The following is an 18,835-nucleotide window of genomic DNA, read 5'->3' on the forward strand; positions in this document are numbered from 1 at the left end:
CTTATTTTCAGACTTCCAGCCTCTAGAACTGTGAGAGGATAAATGTATGTTGTTTAAAGCCATTCAGTTTGTTGTTGTTTGTTATAGCAGCCCTAAGAAACTAATACAAAATTGTGTTATTGAGTGTAGCCTTTCACTGGTTATTACAAAAGTACTATAAACAATAACAATCAGTTTCACTTTGATACTATTACTACATTTGATCGAGAGTACAAGTTATATATGACAAAGAAAATGAAAGAGCACTGATATTTTTGTGTGTGCCCACTATTTGCTAAGATCTGTACTAAGTGCAGTTACATGGATTATTTAATATATTACTCATCAACTTTATGAGGCATTAACTTTTACAATCTTCTTTTCTTATAGCTGAAGTGATCAAAAGAGAGGGAGATTTTGTTTTCCCCCTTAAAGCTGGTTGAGTTACAGTCATGATCAAACCGTAGTTCTGGCTATCCTTAAGAGTTTTTAAGCTGCCTTTCCTTACTAGGGATTCAATGATCATTCCACTATCAAAGGGCATTGTTGTCAATCTTGCTTAGAGGTTTAAAGAACAATATTTTATTCAAATAAATATTTTCTTGGAACTCCAATATATGAAAGAGGAGCAGAAATTTCTGGAACTATGTCTGCTTTTCCTATCATTGTCACTCCCAGCCTGACTGCAGTACTACTCTATGACCCCATGAAAACTCAAGTCTTAGCAAAACATAGAATTGAAACTGACATCTTTGTTTTAGTAGTATGGAAAATGAGACCATAAAGACAAAGTGATTTGCTCACAATCACTGTATCAGATCCTGACAGAACTGAGATCAATAGAAGTCCTACAGAGAAGGAGAAGACCAGCCAACTTTTTGCAGCATAATTGATATGGGACATCTGGGCTTCATTTTTTTCTTCTCATAGATAAAACAGGAAGCCCAGGCATTACTAAGCAAACTATCCCACAGCTGCAGGCAGTACCATGAACAGCTGTGAGCAATGTGCATTTTATGAAATAATACAGATGTTCTGAATTATAAATATTGCTGAGGCATTAAATGCCATCTTAAATAGAGATTAATTACACAGGTAATAATGATAGTGCTAGAGAATGCATGTCTTAGCTATGAGTAAAACACATTGTCTTCCAAGTATTATATATTAGACTTTGTAAAATATAGTTTTTGTTAGCCTAAAGAGGAACTAATGAATTTGAGCTAACTGCTGAAATTTTTCTTTTCTTTTTCCTCTGCATCTACTCATTGGGAAAATGTATTGATCTTAGGTGAATATGAACAAATATCTCAACTTTTTGTCAAAATTTCTAAATACATAGAACTTTGCAGTGTGGATTATAGAACAATCTGGCTTCCCTAAGGTATATCAAGACCTTAAAGTACCAATTGAATTTTGCAAGTTTCCACATGATAAAAGTATGTTACCTGGAATGGGCCATTCCTAACATACACCCTCAAATGTCAGAGTATCTGCTATAGTCGTATTTCCTGGAAATCTGTTTGGGATAATAAACAGGATGATAAAGTTAGACCTTGGAGATTTTGGGAAAAAACAGTCATCAGGGTAGATTGGGATATATATCTAAACATGTATTACCACTAATGCTATCAGTAGATCAATCAACCTGTAACAAGCAACCAATGATTGTCTTAATATCTAACTTACTGGCATATAAATAAGCATTTGCAAATTTGTCTCTACCTCCCTGAATTCTTCTATATGGAAGATTCAAATAACTCTCTTAAAGATGTGATAGGAGTGGAAGTCTGTTATACCTGTGTGTATCCGTAGCTTGTGCCTCAGACATGCCTGGAACAGCCCGATGTCAGCTTATGGAAATCACTGCTATTGTAACAACTAGTGAGTTATTTAACTCCTACTCTCATACATCTTCTGGGATCATAATCAGACAGTAAGTGTCCTGAAATTGGCTTATTCCTTTTCTTCAAAATCGTAGTCCAGAGCTCAGGTCAATGTTTGAAAAGTCCTGCTTTAAGTAGGCATGGTCCTGTCTTGGTTCTGAACCTACAGCCCTGCCTGGTCTGATGGTATTAGGAACTTCTGTTCAAGTTAGTGGGATTTAGACAGAACCATTTGCCCAGCCACCTGGGTTAATTTATGTGGTATTGAAATGCTCCTGGAATGAAAGTTTTAGAAGAAAACTTAGAGGAGAATGTCTTTGTTACTTTGAAGTAGGCAAGATTTATTAAAATGGACACTAAAAAACACTAACTGTAAATAAAGATAAGCTAGACTATATTAAAATTAACTTTCATAATCAAAAGGCACCAGTAAATTTGTGTAACAACACACAGAGAAGGAGAAAATATTTACAATACATATGCCTGAAAATAGGTTTATCCAGAATATATGAACTTCTAATAAATAAAGAAAAGACTAAAAATATAATAGCAAAAATGGACAGAAAATTTGAAGACACAACATTGAAAAGATTCAAATGGCCAACAAAGATATGAGAAGTTGTCCAACTTCATTGTTATTAAAAATGCAAATCAAAACTTGCAGTGTGATACCACCAGAATGGCTAAAATGACACAGAAGTCAATAATGATGAAAGTGTATATCCAACAAAAATTTCCTATATTCCTGTGGGCATATAAATTATTAAAACAACTTGGAAAACCAGTTAACCAGCATTTACTAAAGTTGACTTGTGTACCTCGTGATGAAGCAATTAATACCCACATATACACCCAGAAGGAATATACACCCAGAAAGATGTGAGGTAGAATGTTATGGCAGCATGATTTCTATTTATTTATTTATTTATTTATTTATTTATTTATTTATTTATTTATTTATTTATGAGAGACAGAGACAGAGAGAGAGAGAGAGAGAGAGAACACAGGCAGAGGGAGAAGCAGGCTCCATGCAGGGAGCCTGACGTGGGACTCGATCTCAGGACCCTGGGACCATGCCCTGGGCCTAAGGTGGTGCTAAACTGCTGAGCCACCCAGGCATCCCAGCAGCATGATTTCTAATTGCCTCATGTTAGAAATTATCCAGGTTCCCAGTAGGAATAGTGTACAAATTGTGGTATATTGACACAATGGAATATTATTCAGCAATGAGAATCAATCTTAGAAGTCAGGAGAATGGGAACTTCTGGGAAAATGTAATGACTGGAAGGAATTTTTGAAGCATCTAGAGCGCTGATAGTAGTCTGTTTCGGGTTACATAGGTGTGTTTAATTTGCAAAGTTATCAAGCTGACACAATGCTTGCACTTTGATTTTCTACTACAATCCAATCAAATGTTAAGAATATATATGTGTGTGAGTTACATATAAGCAGACTTCTTTTTTTGCTCCTAACCCCACCTCTTATTTTCTGGCCTATCTTCTCTGTACTGAGATTGTGTTTTATGTTTATCACTTGAACAAAGGTTTGTTTCAGAAACTCAAGCATGTTGCCTAAAGCTCTCCCCATCCCTAGAGCTCCTTTTTTTTTTTTTTTTTCCTAGACTGGATCATGCTTCTAATAAATCTTGTACATCACCCTGATGGCCTTCTTTCAAGAGATAAATAGCTACCACACTGACATAAAGCTGCTCCAATCTTGACAATTTCTCTTGGTTCTTTGTGGATACATGGGTGCTGAAGCCTTGTTGGGGCATGGATTTTCTATAATTCTATTAATTATTTGGGCTATAAATTTCTCCCAGACAGAGATTAGTTCCTATTTCTTGATGAGTTTATTCTAGTCCTATTTAAGCCACTTCTAGGGCCTTCCTCCTCACACCCTCCTCCACACACACTCATATGTACCTTTTACACTTCACATCCTATAAGAGGCTCACTAGCCTATGTATTCGAAAACTTGTCTAGTTAACTTAGGCTTGGAATTTAAATTGTAAGATAGACTTAATTGGTTCCTATATTGCTAAAAAAGTGAGGGTTTATAATTTGTATCATGCTGGAACATTTAAAATTTAATAAGCTTTATATAATGAATTTCAAGGCAATATCAAATAAGAATAGCAGTTCCTTTCCTTTGACAGTATGAAAAATTAATCTGTATTAGAAGAAAGCTTCAAAATCATTGGTGAATTGCTCCCAATAAGTTATCTTTCACAGTTCAGCACATTTCCATTTAACAGGTTCTGAGTAGGCTGAAATGGATTGTATGATCAGGGAATTACTGTATTTTTTCTGACCACTTATTTAAAACATCAGTTGTGAATTTCTTACCCTATAATTGACATATTGGGTAGACCCCATTAATATTGTTTATTTTGAGACCTTAAAACCACTTCATTTTGAGGAATTAAAATTTAAGACAAGTCTAAATCAAAGCTTTGTTCTCACATCTATTTTCAGTTTTCTCCCTGAACCCTCATCTCTAGCCTGATCTATTTTTTGAGGACAAGCAATAGGAAAGAATTTTGTGGTCTGTTTTGGACCCTCTCTGTTCCATTTACTTCTTTTCCTTGACTCCTCACCCCCACTTCTGGCTCAAGTAGAGTCGGGCTAGTAGTAAAGCAGCATGGTAAGGAGGGCATATATTTCTCTATTTAGCCGAATACTGCAGTTCAGAGTCAGCCAGTGAAGGCTGTTTTTCAAAGCAGGTGTTCTAATGCTTGCTTTTTTGTGTGGGATTACTAGCCCATTCTTTCAAAGACTGTGTAAAGCCCCTGAATCTCACTGTCCCATGATCTGGCCATATGCTCTTTGGCTGACTTCATAGTCACCAGCCTGTAACTGTTATCCTGTAGTGGATCCCCTACAGATTATTTCTTCTGGGAATCCGTTGGCCACAATAGAGATTGCTTTAGGGTAGTATCCTTTAAAAATATGTCAACTCTAGCTACCTGTGTGGTATCTACCTTGCCTTAGATACCGGAGGCGAGCTTGCCCACCAAGCACAGGACAGCTTGCTCCCATTTTTTTTTTCTCTCTCTCTCTCTCTCCCTCTCTTTCTCTCTTTTTGCAGGCTGCTCAAGGCAGCCACCTGTCTTTAGATTATTCTAGGCAAAAGCTGGTATAGGTATCTATGCCCCACCTGTAACCTATATATGTAAAGCTCTCCCAAGAGTGCTCTTGGCTTCTGTCCTGGTGGTTGCACTGGACAAGCTGAAGAATTTAAGCAGCTCAGAGTCCTGGTAGTAGGATGTAAGCTCCCCTCTAGCAAGCATCTGTAGCCTCTGAAAGTGTTCTCTTGGTGTTTCCTTTGCTTGCCTTAGGTGGGGTGAGGGTGGGGAAATCCCTATCCTCTTTGCTGTGGGGATAAAGATGAAATGATGCAGGATTCTATTCTCCTGCCAATTTCTCTATTACAGCTCCCCTGTCCAACCAATCAAGACTTGCCAAGCTAGTGTACCTTGAGGACCGGTGTTACTCAACCTGTTTGCCTCATTTTTAGTTAGTCCTGCATTTATGTGTTAACGTTCCTATTTAAAATTTCATGTATTTGTAGCTCTTTCAGTTCAGCTTTGAAGCTTAGATGGAACTCTTAGAAAAGCCCCAGGTGACATGTTTTTGTACACCTAATATTCGAATACATATTTCAAATGTATATTCTCGTAAATCTATAAACTATGTCTGTGACTCTATAGACTAGTGCACTCCCAAAGGAACATAATGCAAGCCACAGATGTAATTCTAAATTTTCTAGTGCAACTATGAAAAAGTGTAAAAGAAGCAAATGAAATATTGCCTTAAATATAGAATATTTAACCCTGCATATTCAGCATATAAGCACTTCCACGTGTGATCAGTATTGAAACATTAATAAGATACTATGTATGTTTAAAAAAATCCAAATCTTGGAAGTCTGGTGGGTAATTTATACTTATAGCACCTCTCATTTTAAGTAGCTATATTTCAGGTGCATAATAGTGCACATGCTCTAGTGGCTACCATATGGCACAGGGCAGCCACAGACTATTAATTCCTTAAGGGAATGATCTAGGCCTTCTTTATCTCTTTATGCATGTGGCATGGGTAAGGGAATTGGTAAAGGTAGGATGAATACATATGTGAATTAATTTATGGGTATCTCTAAGAAAAGTTAAAATATCTGTCGTTGTGAAGAAGGTTACAAGAATTTTTCATCCAATTATCCTGGGGTTTCATTAATATGATGAAAGATAAATAGTTAAGTTTTCACTCTTTAAAAAAATCAAAAGTAAGAGGAAGGAGTACTATTGAGTTGGAAACTATTAGATAAAATACCAAAGAGTTTGTTGTCCCTTAAAATATGATTTGGGTTTGAATTTAGCCACGAACATAAATTCTTTTCAAATAAAAAGCAATGCAAGTAGAATTTTTCAGTAGTTCCTTTTAATATGGTTAAGCACATTAGTGGTGATCCTGGATCCTCTGATCCTAAGGCTTTTGATGCACCATCATTCACCTATTAGCAATTTATGCTAATTCTAGTTCAGGCTAATAGGAGGAAAATCCAATATTTTAAATTAGTCATTTGGTCCACAACCAACAGTGAGAGGCACATCAGTATGTGGATAAAATATGCCTTTGGTGAGAAGAGGACACAATTTGCTCTTCCTTTTATTTGCTATTCATTGACACCATTGTTTTAAGACAAGACTTCCACCTCTTACATATTCAATTTTTGTTTCACTTAGAAGAATTTCTATGTGATTATATATATATATATATATATATATATATATATATATATAGTCAAATTTTACTGGCAGGCAAGCCTACCCAGAGACAATATTGACATTTATATTCTATTAAGTCCACAGGGGCTATAAATGTTTTTATTGCATTCAAATGAAACTTGAGCATATCTTGTTGACATCAGTCAAATAATTTATGAGAACAATATTAAATTATGACCAGAATGAGTGTAAGGACTATCTTGAGGTAGTCTATGTTATTTTATTTTATTCAGAATAAGAGAGAATATATTTGTAGAGAAAGTGTGAGATTTGGAGACTGGCATCTCTAGATTCAATCCTATTTGAATCTACTGTATCACCTTGAGCAAACTAACACCTATTATGAAACACTGTTAGAATTAAAAATAAAGCAGCAAGTGTTTATTGGCAGGTAAGAGCAACTCAATAATTGGCCATTTTGCTACTTTGTTATTTTCAAAATTTCAATCACAAATATTGGTGTTTATGCCATAATCCAAGTCTTAAAATATAAATTGCATAATATCTTTGACATAGATATGGAAGTGGATATGCACATGATTAGATGAAATAGAGATTAACTTTCTTTTGAAGTGAGGTACTGATTGGGAAGTTTCCATGTAAGAACTGATACTTGAGCTGGTCTATGAAGAATGTGTCTAACTGTGATAGGTAGAAGAGGGGAGGAGAAAAAAAACATGGAAACACAGCTATTAAAAATGCTTTTCCTGCAAGTATATGGCTGCCAAATGTAGAAATCTAAAAATTTAACTGAACCTGTTTACTGCTTCTTTGGTCCACCTTGTTCTTAATCCCTTTATTAATGATTTGTCAGTATAAATCTTAAATTATTTGTGAACAAGGGAAACAAACGTTTAGTCTGTTATTTTGTCTGTGAGACTGCCATTGAGATTAGAATTAGAGATGTGAAAGTGTTTATTTGTTTATATTTTCTTGATAAAGTCTCAATGGTGTTACCCTAAGAATTTTTTCTATCCTTTACTACACATTGTACTTTCTAGACACTCAAGCAATGCATCCAGTGCTGCAAAAACAATTGATGTTTAAAAAATTATATGTAAAAATAATTATCAAGTAGGCATTAATATTGAAATAAAGATTGGGGAAAAGGCAAATATATTTCTCCTTTTATTTTTATTTTATTTTGTTTAGAGAGTGAAAGAGTGCACATCAGCAGGGGGAAAGGACGGAGGCAGAGAGAGAGAGAGAGAGAGAATCTTAAGCAGGCTCCCCAGTCAGCACAGAGCCCTACTTGGATTCAATCTCAAGACCCTGAGATCATGACCTGAGCTGAAATCAAGAGTCAGATGCTTAACCAACTGAGCCGCTCAGGTGCCCTGTCTCCTTTTAAATTAATAGTATAAACTACTGTGAGTCTAGGTTTGAGCACAATATGATTCTAAATATATGGATTCAAGGGGAGAGGAGTAATTTTTAGGATTTGATTCATTATCAGAAGTTGGATTGCATCATTAGAATGTATTTGTAACATTTAAGCTCAATTTGATCTGCTTTTAAAAGTCATTTGATTAATAGATGGAGGTTGTAGGGTTTCAGTTAAAGTCAGTCAAATCATTTGTTTAATCAAGGCTATTATATAAAATAATGTATGTATGTTTCCTGAATGTTTGGCAATCAATGTTTCTGTTTGTTTGTTTGTTTTGTTTTGTTTTTTTGTCTTTTCTTTAAGGAGGCTCCACACCCAACTTGGGGCTTGAACTCATGACCCTGAGGTTAAGAGTCACATGCCCTACCAACTGAACCAATCATATGCCCCTGCCTTCTCCTAATATTTAGATAGCATTCTAATATACTATTATAAAATCATAAGGTTATATTTTTAGAACTGCATTTTAATTCATCACTTTTGTTTATAAATAGAAGAGTGACATCCTATTAGAAAAAAATGAAACTAAAGATGTATTCTTTAAACTCCTAGCCTGCTTCACTGTTTTATCAGATAACACATTTTTATATAAAGTGAAGAAAATAGAATGTTTGGAATTAAAATATTAAACTCAGTAGAAAGTACAAAATGATGTAAAATTGTTCTTATTTCCATGGAAAATTGCACATGATCTAATTTATATCCTACAATCCCTCCCCTCTAAAGCAGTCATTTAGTAGATATATTTTATAGTTCTGTAAAAAAATTTAGATTATAAATTGCTCTGACCAGAAAATCTTGTTGGAGGAAACAATCCTAAAGCCCTAGGCTAGAACAGGATTAAGGTTCTTGAGAATGAAATAGCTATGTAATATTTTTGGCATTTGAGAATCTTCCAGACATTATATTGGTGTTAGGTAAAATAATGGAGTGATTTTCTTTTTAAAACTTTAGTACTTTACAGATACACTGGAAAAAAAAAAAAACCCACAAAAAAACTTCAAACAGAAAATGGAACTTATATAGGAAAGAATGTTGCTTATTTAGTTTTCTAGCCATGGGTTAAACCACCCATGTCTTAAGACACTGACACTGGTTATTTTGCAACTAAAATCTAAAAAGACAACTTTTGAAGAGCTGCATTACTTTCATTCTTTATCCAAGGTTCCCTGATTTGTTATAATAGCTGCAATGCATTTTTAGGTAACTTGATCTGGAGCTAAGGACAGGGAGCCGATCACAGCGCTCAGGTGTTTTAAGTCTATCCTGAGTGTGACCTTAGTACTTTCCATATGCTTCAGTAGACTCCACACAGCATTTTTGTGAGGAGGTTGCTAGAAGGAAAAAAGCAAAACAAAACCAAGAACTAAAAACCTCATCATTCCTTCACTGCAAGCCTCATTACCTGTTCTATATCAGCTAAAGAAAGAAACTGCAGTTTTTCTTCTGTATCAAATGTCTCTTAATTGTCTCTTTACCTAATATCTTTTCTCTGACCATATCTGGCATATAGATTCTCTTGAAGAGCATATCTTCCTCTGATGCTTTATGCAAAACCTTCCAGTAATTTCTCTTTTTTTGACTATGTTTAAACTCTTCACCTTAGCATGGAAGACTTTCTTCAGTTTATGCAACAACTGCACATTTGTCTTTACATGCGTTCTCCTCAAATATATTCTGTGCTTTCCACTAAATCTGTTTCTGTGTTCCATACTACTTCTATTATTCCTCTCTTTTAAATATGCCTTTGTTTCATTTAAAATGTATACATTAATAAGTATTTATAAAGTAAATAGTACTTTATAAAGTAAATAAGTATAAAAGACAAGAAAAAAATAGAAAAAATAGAAAATACATAAAAAATCATCATAAATTACATTGTTAACACCAGCTGAACATTTTCTCAAATATTTATCTAAGTGTATTTAGAAAGTGTTAGATGGCCAGATAAGCAAGCAGAAAAGCAGTTTTTCTCTATATAAAGGGAAAGCATCACAACTCTCCACAAATTCTCCATTTTATTTGATGCAATGTCTAGACAATTTTTAAAAATAACTTTTGATCAATGAAAATTTTATTTGTAGTTACATGGTTATTCAGGTTTAATGAAGATAGAAAGCCATTCTTACCTATGAAAGAGCTCAAGAATATGAGCCCTCCTGAACCTAAATTTAAAGAACATTTACAATAAAATCAATTGTAAAATGTAATAATTTGCTTTGCTCTCACTGGAAATTTTAAGAGTATCTCTTTTAATGGGACATTAATCTGAAGTTCATAAATTCCTGAAATTTAATATTTTTCCTATTAAATTCTAGTATACAGTCGTGTACTTATATGTAACACAGTCATAATTCTTAAAATAAGAGAAGATAAACAATGAGTTGGAAAAATCTATGAAATGATACTCTCTTAATGGTTAGAAAACTAGAAGATTATTTACACGAGAAAAGTAACACATTTAGTTTTACTGAAATTTAATAACTTATTCATTCACTTATTAGTTGGCTGGATTTCATCAAGTTGTTTTTTGTTGTTGTTCATGTTGCTATTTGTTTTGCTTTATTTTGTTTCACATTATGTCAGAAGAACTCATCAGGGTTGTATTATCTGAGTTCTTTCATCAGTGAGAAAATTTATCATTTGTTTTTGCTAGTTAATAACAGAATGGATGGCTGTCATATTCTAAGGTAAAGCTTTCTACGAAATTTTACAAATGTCTACAGACCTTTACTTTTCTGGTGAGGTGTAGGCTACTAGATTTCCTCAACTACTACTCATAGTCAGTTACCTTTTTTTTAAAACTGATACTCTCTTTCAATCTGAATATTTATATCTTCTTTCCATTCTTCTGGTTTTGTCTCTGAATATTGTTTGGTTCTATTTTCTACTTCATGGAAGCCAGTTATTTTTGTAAATTTTCATCTTTTGCCAACTGTTTTTCTCTTTTATTATTGCAATCTCACGACTTTTATTCTAAGTCAATAGTTGAATTTTCAGCCATAGCTATTCTCCCACTGGTGGTTTCTTTTCTTTTCTTTTCTTTTCTTTTCTTTTCTTTTCTTTTCTTTTCTTTTCTTTTCTTTTCTTTCTTTTCTTTTCTTTCTTTTCTTTTTTTTTTTTTTAGAAATAGAAAAACAGACTACTATTATTTTCTGATCTGGCTTGTTAGGAATTTGGAAGCTGCTACTCTGTTTTAACAAATAATACAAGGCTGAACAAACTGAAAATTTAACAACTCCTCTTAGATCTGTTAGAAGTGAGGTCATAAGGCTGTTGCTCCCAAAATTTGAGAGAAAAACAGGATAGGAACACAGAATCACAACTTACTGGAGCAGAAACCTCTGAACAGAACATGGGAAGCAGTACCAGGATAGGAAAACCTAAACTGTAACTGACAGATTTCTGGAAGCTCAATGTGGACAACGTATACTCAAAAACTCCAAAGGGACTTGGTCATAATGAGGCCAAAGATCCAGAATAGCCAACCAAATATTGAAAAGAACAAAGTTGGAGGATTTATAACACTCAACTTCAAGGTTTTTTATAAAGCTACAATAATTAAGATAGTGTGGTATTTGTAAAAGAATAAACATATAAATGGAATAGAAATAGACCCATATAAGTAGTCTACTAGTATTTGACGGGGGAGCAAAGGCAATACACTGGAGCAAAGGCAGGTTTTTCAACAAATGGTGCTGAAACAGTGAGACAACCATATGCAAGAGAGAGAGAGAGAGAGAGAGAGAGAGAGAGAGAGAGAGGATCTAAACATAGACCTTATATTCTTAATAGAAATTAATTCAAAATGAGTCATAGACCTAAATGTAAAATGCAAAACTATAAGGCTCCTAGCAGACAACAGAAAATGTAGGTGACCTTGTATAAGATATGACTTCTTTAATAAAATATTAAAGCACAATCCATGAAAGAACAGATTGATAAGCTGGGGTTCATTAAAATTAGAAACTTCTGTGCTGTGAAAGACAATGTCAAGAGAATGAAAGGATAAGCCACATACTGAGAGAAATTATTTGCAAGAGATACATCTGATAAAATACTGTTGCCCAAAATATACAAAGAATTCTTAAAACTCAATGATAAGGAAAAAAAAAAGACTTAAAAATTGGCAAAAAGACAGGAAAGACACTTCACCAAAGGAGATATAAATAAGCATGAAGAGGACAAATAAACACACAAAAAGATGTTCTACATCATATATCATTAGAAAATTGAAAATTGCAACAAGATACCAGAACACCTACTAGAATGGCCAAAATCTAAACACTGACAACACCAAATGCTGATAAGGATGTGGAATAATGGGAACTTTCATTCATTGCTGCTGAGAATGAGAAGACAATGTGGCAGTTTCTTATAAAATAAAACATACCCTTACCATATAGCCCAGCAATCATATTTCTTGACATTTACCCACATAAACTGATAACTTATGTCCACACCAAAAGCTTCATGTAAATATTTACAGCAGCTTTATTCATAAATGCCAAAACATGGAAGCAATTAAGATGGCCTTCAGTAGGTAAGTGGATAAACAAACTGTGATACATCACACAATGGAATATTACTCAGAACTAAAAAGAAATAAGCTGTCAAACCCTGAAAAAATAAGGAGGAACCTTAAATACATATTATTAAGTGAAAGAAATTATTCTGAAAGCTTCCCACTGTATTATTCCAAATATATAACATTCTGGAAAAGGTAAAACTATGGAGGCAATAAAAAAATCAGCAATTGCCCAAGACTAGGAGGAGGGAGGCAGGACTATGTAGAGCCCAGTGTCTTTAGGTCAGTGAAAACTATTCTGTTTGATACTTTAATGATCAATCCATATTTATACTTTTGTCAAAACCCATAAAATAAACAATACCAAGAGTGAACCTTAGTGTAGACTATGAATTTTGATTGATAATGACATGTCATGTCAATGTGGGTTCATCAATTTTGACAAATTTGCCACTGTTCAGTGGGATGTCAGTAGTGAGTGAGGGAGTGTGTGCATGTGTGAAGACAGAGCATGCATGGGAACACTTTATACTTTCTGCTCAATTTTCCTATGAACCTAAAATGCTCTTAAAAATAAAATTTGTTAACTAAAAAGAAGAATCTTAAAAGATAAAAGAAAGAAAGAAAATTAATTATTGAGCCTGGAAATGGCCTAGCATTGCTTTGAGGCCCTGATATTTTCAGGAGATGGACTTGTATCCCAACTTGACATTGGAGTTCTCCCATTGAACCCAAACAATTTCACGGAACACTGACATCAGATTAAGTCACTATGTGACCATGATGGATCAACACAAAATCAAATCTCTGTAATCATGTCTGCAAACAAAACACAGAGGTTATCAATAGAATAATAAAAGACTAAATATTTTGCCATCCTGCTTAATATAAATGACTGTTGTTTCCTTCCAATTACATGTTTAGTCTCACTTTGTTGTTTCTTTCTTTCTGAAAAAAAAATTAAAGATAATCATAGAATTACCCTCCTTTCTAAGAGCATCTAATCCAGAGTAGAGTCTTGCTTCTTTGAAGTCTTTCCCAAAGCACCTAACATACACTCAAATCCTTTAATAAGTTCTTTCTAACCTCCTCATACTGATATATCCCATGGTTTCCCATGGTGTGAGATCTCCATTGTTGAAAGGCATCACTAAGTTCATTGTTCAACAGTTGGGTCCTTGGTAGTCTTTGAACGAAGGCCATTGGCCATTAGTCCTTTAACAGCGTAGGTCTGATTTCCTTAACTTTCCCGTTTCTCCTTTCCACCTTCTCTGTATTGTCATATAATCTCCGAGGTTTCCATTTACTGAAATTATTTTCATTTTAATTATTTCAGTGTACAAAACATTTTGGGAAAGATGTATTGCTATTTCTAAGATTATTTTATTCCAGACCAGCATGTTTTACTTTTTTCTGCCTAGTATTCTTCTTTTACCTGTTTTCCTTAGTACGCTAGCAAAATTTCCCTTATAAATCTCTTTTCAAGTTGATTGTTTCAGTTAGCAGCATTATCCAAACATTTAATTTGTTCCTAGTTAACATGAGTAAACTACTGTTAATATCCATATTATCTTATCTGAGAATTGCTTTTCTTCTACCCTTATCTAGTTTGAGTAATGATTGTTGTCATATTTATTTTGTAGTTGGAGATAGAGTGTTGTAGTACAGTGTAACTTTGGTGGGGTTTGGTGCTATGGTGTCATTATATATGTAAATAAGAGTTTGGTTCACCCAGTTGGATTTTATTCTCTCATTATGGAGAATATATCTGGGTTTTGGATAGATGTCTTATTTTAATAGTGAGCCTTCTTTTGCAATGTTTATATATAAACAATCTTTTGCAATGTTTCCTCTTCTCATGAGACTCTGACCATTGGCAGTGGATGTCACAGTTTGTTTTTCTGGAAGTTAGATGATATTGAATGAGAGATAATAGGATTTTATGTTAAGATTTTATTGGTGCGCTTTTTTTCCCATCATCTGGGATAGAGGGAGAAGAATAGAGCCAGCAGACACTGAATCATGTCGGAATCTTTTATTTCTTTTTTTTTTTGTTATGTTTCTTTGTACCATATTTCTCACGGTATGTGGTGTGAAGTTGCCTTCTGCAGTTTCCTCTGATTATTCCTGTTTTTTTTTGTTATTATTTTCTTTATATTTCCTCAGTACTGAAGGAGGAAATATTCTGATATACCTTTGCGTGTGTGTCTTTTTTACCATTTCTACCTAGAAGTTCAAATAAAGCTTCATTTATATTTAATTTGCTAAAATTAGTTTTCTTTTCATGTCATTTAAAAGTTTTTCATCCATGAAAATTTCCTGATTTTAAATAAAATAAATTTTCCCTCCTTTGAAATCCCTGGCATGATATTTAAGCAATTTCCCAAATATGAACTCTTTAGGAAGAAAAGATAATATATTGTGATATTTTTATATTATGAAAAACCTAGAAATGTATTTAGTATACAGGTTGTTTTAGAAGGAATGGTTGCAAAAAAATTTAAAACTGTGAACAAAATTAGTAAAGAAACAATGCAACCACTGAATTGATTAAAAGATATTTCTTTAATTATTTCTATAAGTTATTTCTTTTTTTTTAAGATTTTATTGATTTATTCATGACAGACACAGAAAGAGTGAGAGGCAGAGACATAGGCAGAGGGAGAAGCAGGCTCCATTCAGGGAGCCCGACGTGGGACACGATCCCAGATCTTTAGGATCACAACTGGGCTGCAGGCGGTGCTAAACCACTGGGCCACCGAGACTGCCCTATAAGTTATTTCTTAAAAGTGCAATTGTTAGATCAAAGGGCATTCATATTTATAATTCTAAAATATATTGCTAGAATAAAACCCAAACAGCAGTAGAAATTCACAAATGCATGATTAATATATCATTAATGTATAGGCATACCTTGTTTTATTGTGCTTCACTTTCTCATGCTTTATAGATATTGCATTCTTCACAAATTGAAGGTTTGTGCAAAGTCTGAGTCAAGCAAGTCTACTGGTGTCTTTTTTCTAACAACATTTTCTTACTTTGCATTTCTGTGTCATATTTTGGTAATTGTCACAATAATTCAAACTTTTTTTCATTTTTATTATATTTGTCACGGTGATCTAGGACCAGTGATCTTTGATGTTACTATTGTAGTTGTTTTGGGGCACCATAAACTGTGCCCATAAAGATGGCAAATAAATTGATAAATGTGTGTATTCTGACTGCCTCACTATTGGCTGTTCCTCATCTGTCTCCCTTACCTCAGGCCTCCCTATTCCCTGAGACACGATAATATTGAAATTAGGTCAATTAAGAACCCTAAGATGAAAAAATAAAAAAAAAAACTAAGATGGGCTCTAAATATTCAAATGAACTTGTGCTAAACAGGTAAGCAAGTTGTGAATACAAAGGAAAAGTTCTCCAGGAAAACTAAAAGTGCTACCCAACTGAACACATGAATGATAAGAAGGAGAAACAGCCCTATTACTTATACAGATAAAGCTTGAATGGTTTATACAGATCAAACCAGCCTCAAAATATTCCCTTAAACCAAAGCCTAATCCAGAGCGAGGCCCTAATTCTTTAGTTATACGAAAGCTTAGAGAGATGAGGAAGCCACAGAAGAAAAGAGGGAAACTGACAGAGGTTGGTTCATAAGGTTTGAAAAGAGAAGCTGTTTCCATGACATTAAAGTAAAAGTTGAAGCAATAGATGCTGATGTAGAAGCTACATCACGTTATGCAAAAGATCTAGCTCAGATAATTAATGAAAATGACAACACTAAAACAACAGATTTTCAATGTAGATGAAACAGCTTTCTACTGGAAGAAGATGACATCTAGGACTTTTATTGCTAGAGAGAAGTCAATGCCTGGCTTCATAGCTTCAAAAAACAGGCTGACTCTCTTATTAGGGGGTAATGCAGCTGGTGGATTTAAATTGAAGCCAATGCTCATTGACCCTTCTGAAAATCCTAAGGCCCTTACAAATTATGCTAAATCTACCCTGCCTGTGCTCCATAAATGGGATAACTAAGCCTGGATGACAGCATATCTGTTTACAACATGGTTTACTGAGTATTTGAAACCCACTGCTGAAAACTGCTCAGAAGAAAATGATTCCTTCCAAAATATTACATCTCCCTGACAAAACACCTGACGACCCAAGATCTCTGATGGAGAGGCAGAATGAGACTAATATTGTTTCCATGCCTTGAAACACAATATACATTCTGCTGTCCATGGATCAGGGAGTAATTTTGACTTTCAAGTCTTATTATTTAAGAAATATATTTCATAAGGCTATAGCTGCCATAGACAGTGATTCCTTTGATGGACTTGGGCAATCAGTTGAAAACCTGTAAATGATTCACCATTCTAGATGCCTTTAAGAACACTTGTGATTCATGAAAAGAAGTCAAAATATGAAGGTGAACAGGAGTTTGGAAGAAGTTGATTCCAACCGTCATGGATGACTTTCAGGGGTTCAAGACTTCAGTAAAGGAAATAACTGTGGATGTGATAGAAATAGCAAGAGAACTAGAATTAGAAATGAAGCCCAAGTATGTGATTGAATTGCTGTTATCTCATAATACTTAAACAGATAAAGAGTTGCTTTTTGTGGATGAGCAATGAAAGTGGTTTCTTGAGATGGAATCTACTCTTGGTGAAGTTGACAACAAAGGATTTAAAATATTAAATAAACTTAGTTGACAAAGCAGTGGCAGGATTTGAGAGGACTGACTCCAGTTTTGAAAGGAATTCTACTCTGAGTAAAATGCTATCAGATAGCATCACATGCCACAGAGAAAGTGTTCATGAAAGAGTCAATTGATTCAGCAAACTTCATTGTCATAAGAAATTGACACAGCCACCTCACCCTAGAGCAACCATCATCTTGACCATTCTTCAGCAGCCAGTAACACCAAAGCAAGACCGACCCCAACAAAAAGATGATGATTTCTGAAAGCTCAGGTAATGTTTATCATTTTTCTTTTTTTTAGCAATCAAGTATTTGGAATTAAATTATGCATATTGTTTTTTAGACATAATCCTATTGCACACCTCATAGACTACAGTAGAGTATAAACATAACTTTTATATGCACTGGGAAACCAAAAAAAATCATTTGATTGCTTTCTGGTGATATTTACTTTAATGTGGTGGTCTGGAGCTGAATCGGCAATATCTCTGAGATATGCTTGTGCAGTATTTCTTTTCCTTCTCTTTTTTTGCTACATAAGAATGGACAACTTTACTAGATTATAAACATGAGCAACTACCAAATACATAGGGAAATAGCTTGTATAAAGTTATAAAAATATGTATTATAATGAAAATACATTATTCACTTAGGCAACATTTTAAAATCGTCTATTTTTTGTCCTATTTTAGGTTTTGTGATATATGAAATGGCTTCCCTCCATAAGGGACTTAGTCCCAAAGGATGACAGACAAATACACATACACACTGCAATAAGGGTCAAATGGAGTATACTACCTCATGGATCATTATTTCTCAGTCTCTTTTGTTGACTCCTCAACCTCTAATTTCTTTTCTTTTTCATTTATTTTCTTTTTCTTTTCTTTTCTTGTTCTAGTACAGTTGACAGTGTTATATTAGTTTCAAGTGTATGATATAGTGATTCAACAATTCTATATGTCACCCGGTACTCATCACAATTGCCCTCCTTAATCCCCAACATCTCTTTCACCCATCCCTCTGTATGGTGTTTCTTAATTTTTTAAATCTCATAGATGAAAAATTGATCTATCACTGTACTGTTGCTTTATATTTCCCTGGCTACTGGGCATTTCAGCTTGTTTTCAAATATCTATTGATTCTTTGCAGATTTTTACGTTGGATTTTTTCATTTCTATTTTTAAAATCAGGTAGTATAAATTTTCTGCATAATAAGATTAACTCTCTATTTCTTATGTATGGTGCCTGTGTTTCCCCGTGCCATTATTCATCTTTTAGCTTTTTAAATTTCTTTGCTAAATCTGCCTTGTTTCCTTAATCCTTTCTGGGTTTCTTGATTGGATGTAAAGGTGTGCTCTAAAATAATTTATTATTTTTATTATGTTTCAAATTTTCCTTTATGTAGTTATAGTTATTATCCTATATAAACTATATGTGATATTAAGAAGGATTCTATGCACTGCTTACTTTCAGATGTATGATCTCCAGCAGTGTTTGTTAAGCATACCATTCTTGTCCAAATGCATTGAAACATATTTGTTTACCAATTGCCTCTTGCTAACATTTCT

At 34.1% G+C, this 18,835-nt stretch overlaps 1 pseudogene; it reads left to right on the forward strand.

Annotated features, from left to right (window-relative positions):
- LOC125754325 (tigger transposable element-derived protein 1-like) overlaps window positions 1-17,399 on the forward strand; it is a 177,628-nt pseudogene extending 160,229 nt beyond the window's left edge.
- Window positions 17,400-18,835: the final 1,436 nt, after the last annotated feature.

Source organism: Canis lupus, chromosome 34 (assembly GCF_003254725.2).
Source record: "Canis lupus dingo isolate Sandy chromosome 34, ASM325472v2, whole genome shotgun sequence".
Classification (NCBI taxonomy): domain Eukaryota; kingdom Metazoa; phylum Chordata; class Mammalia; order Carnivora; family Canidae; genus Canis; species Canis lupus.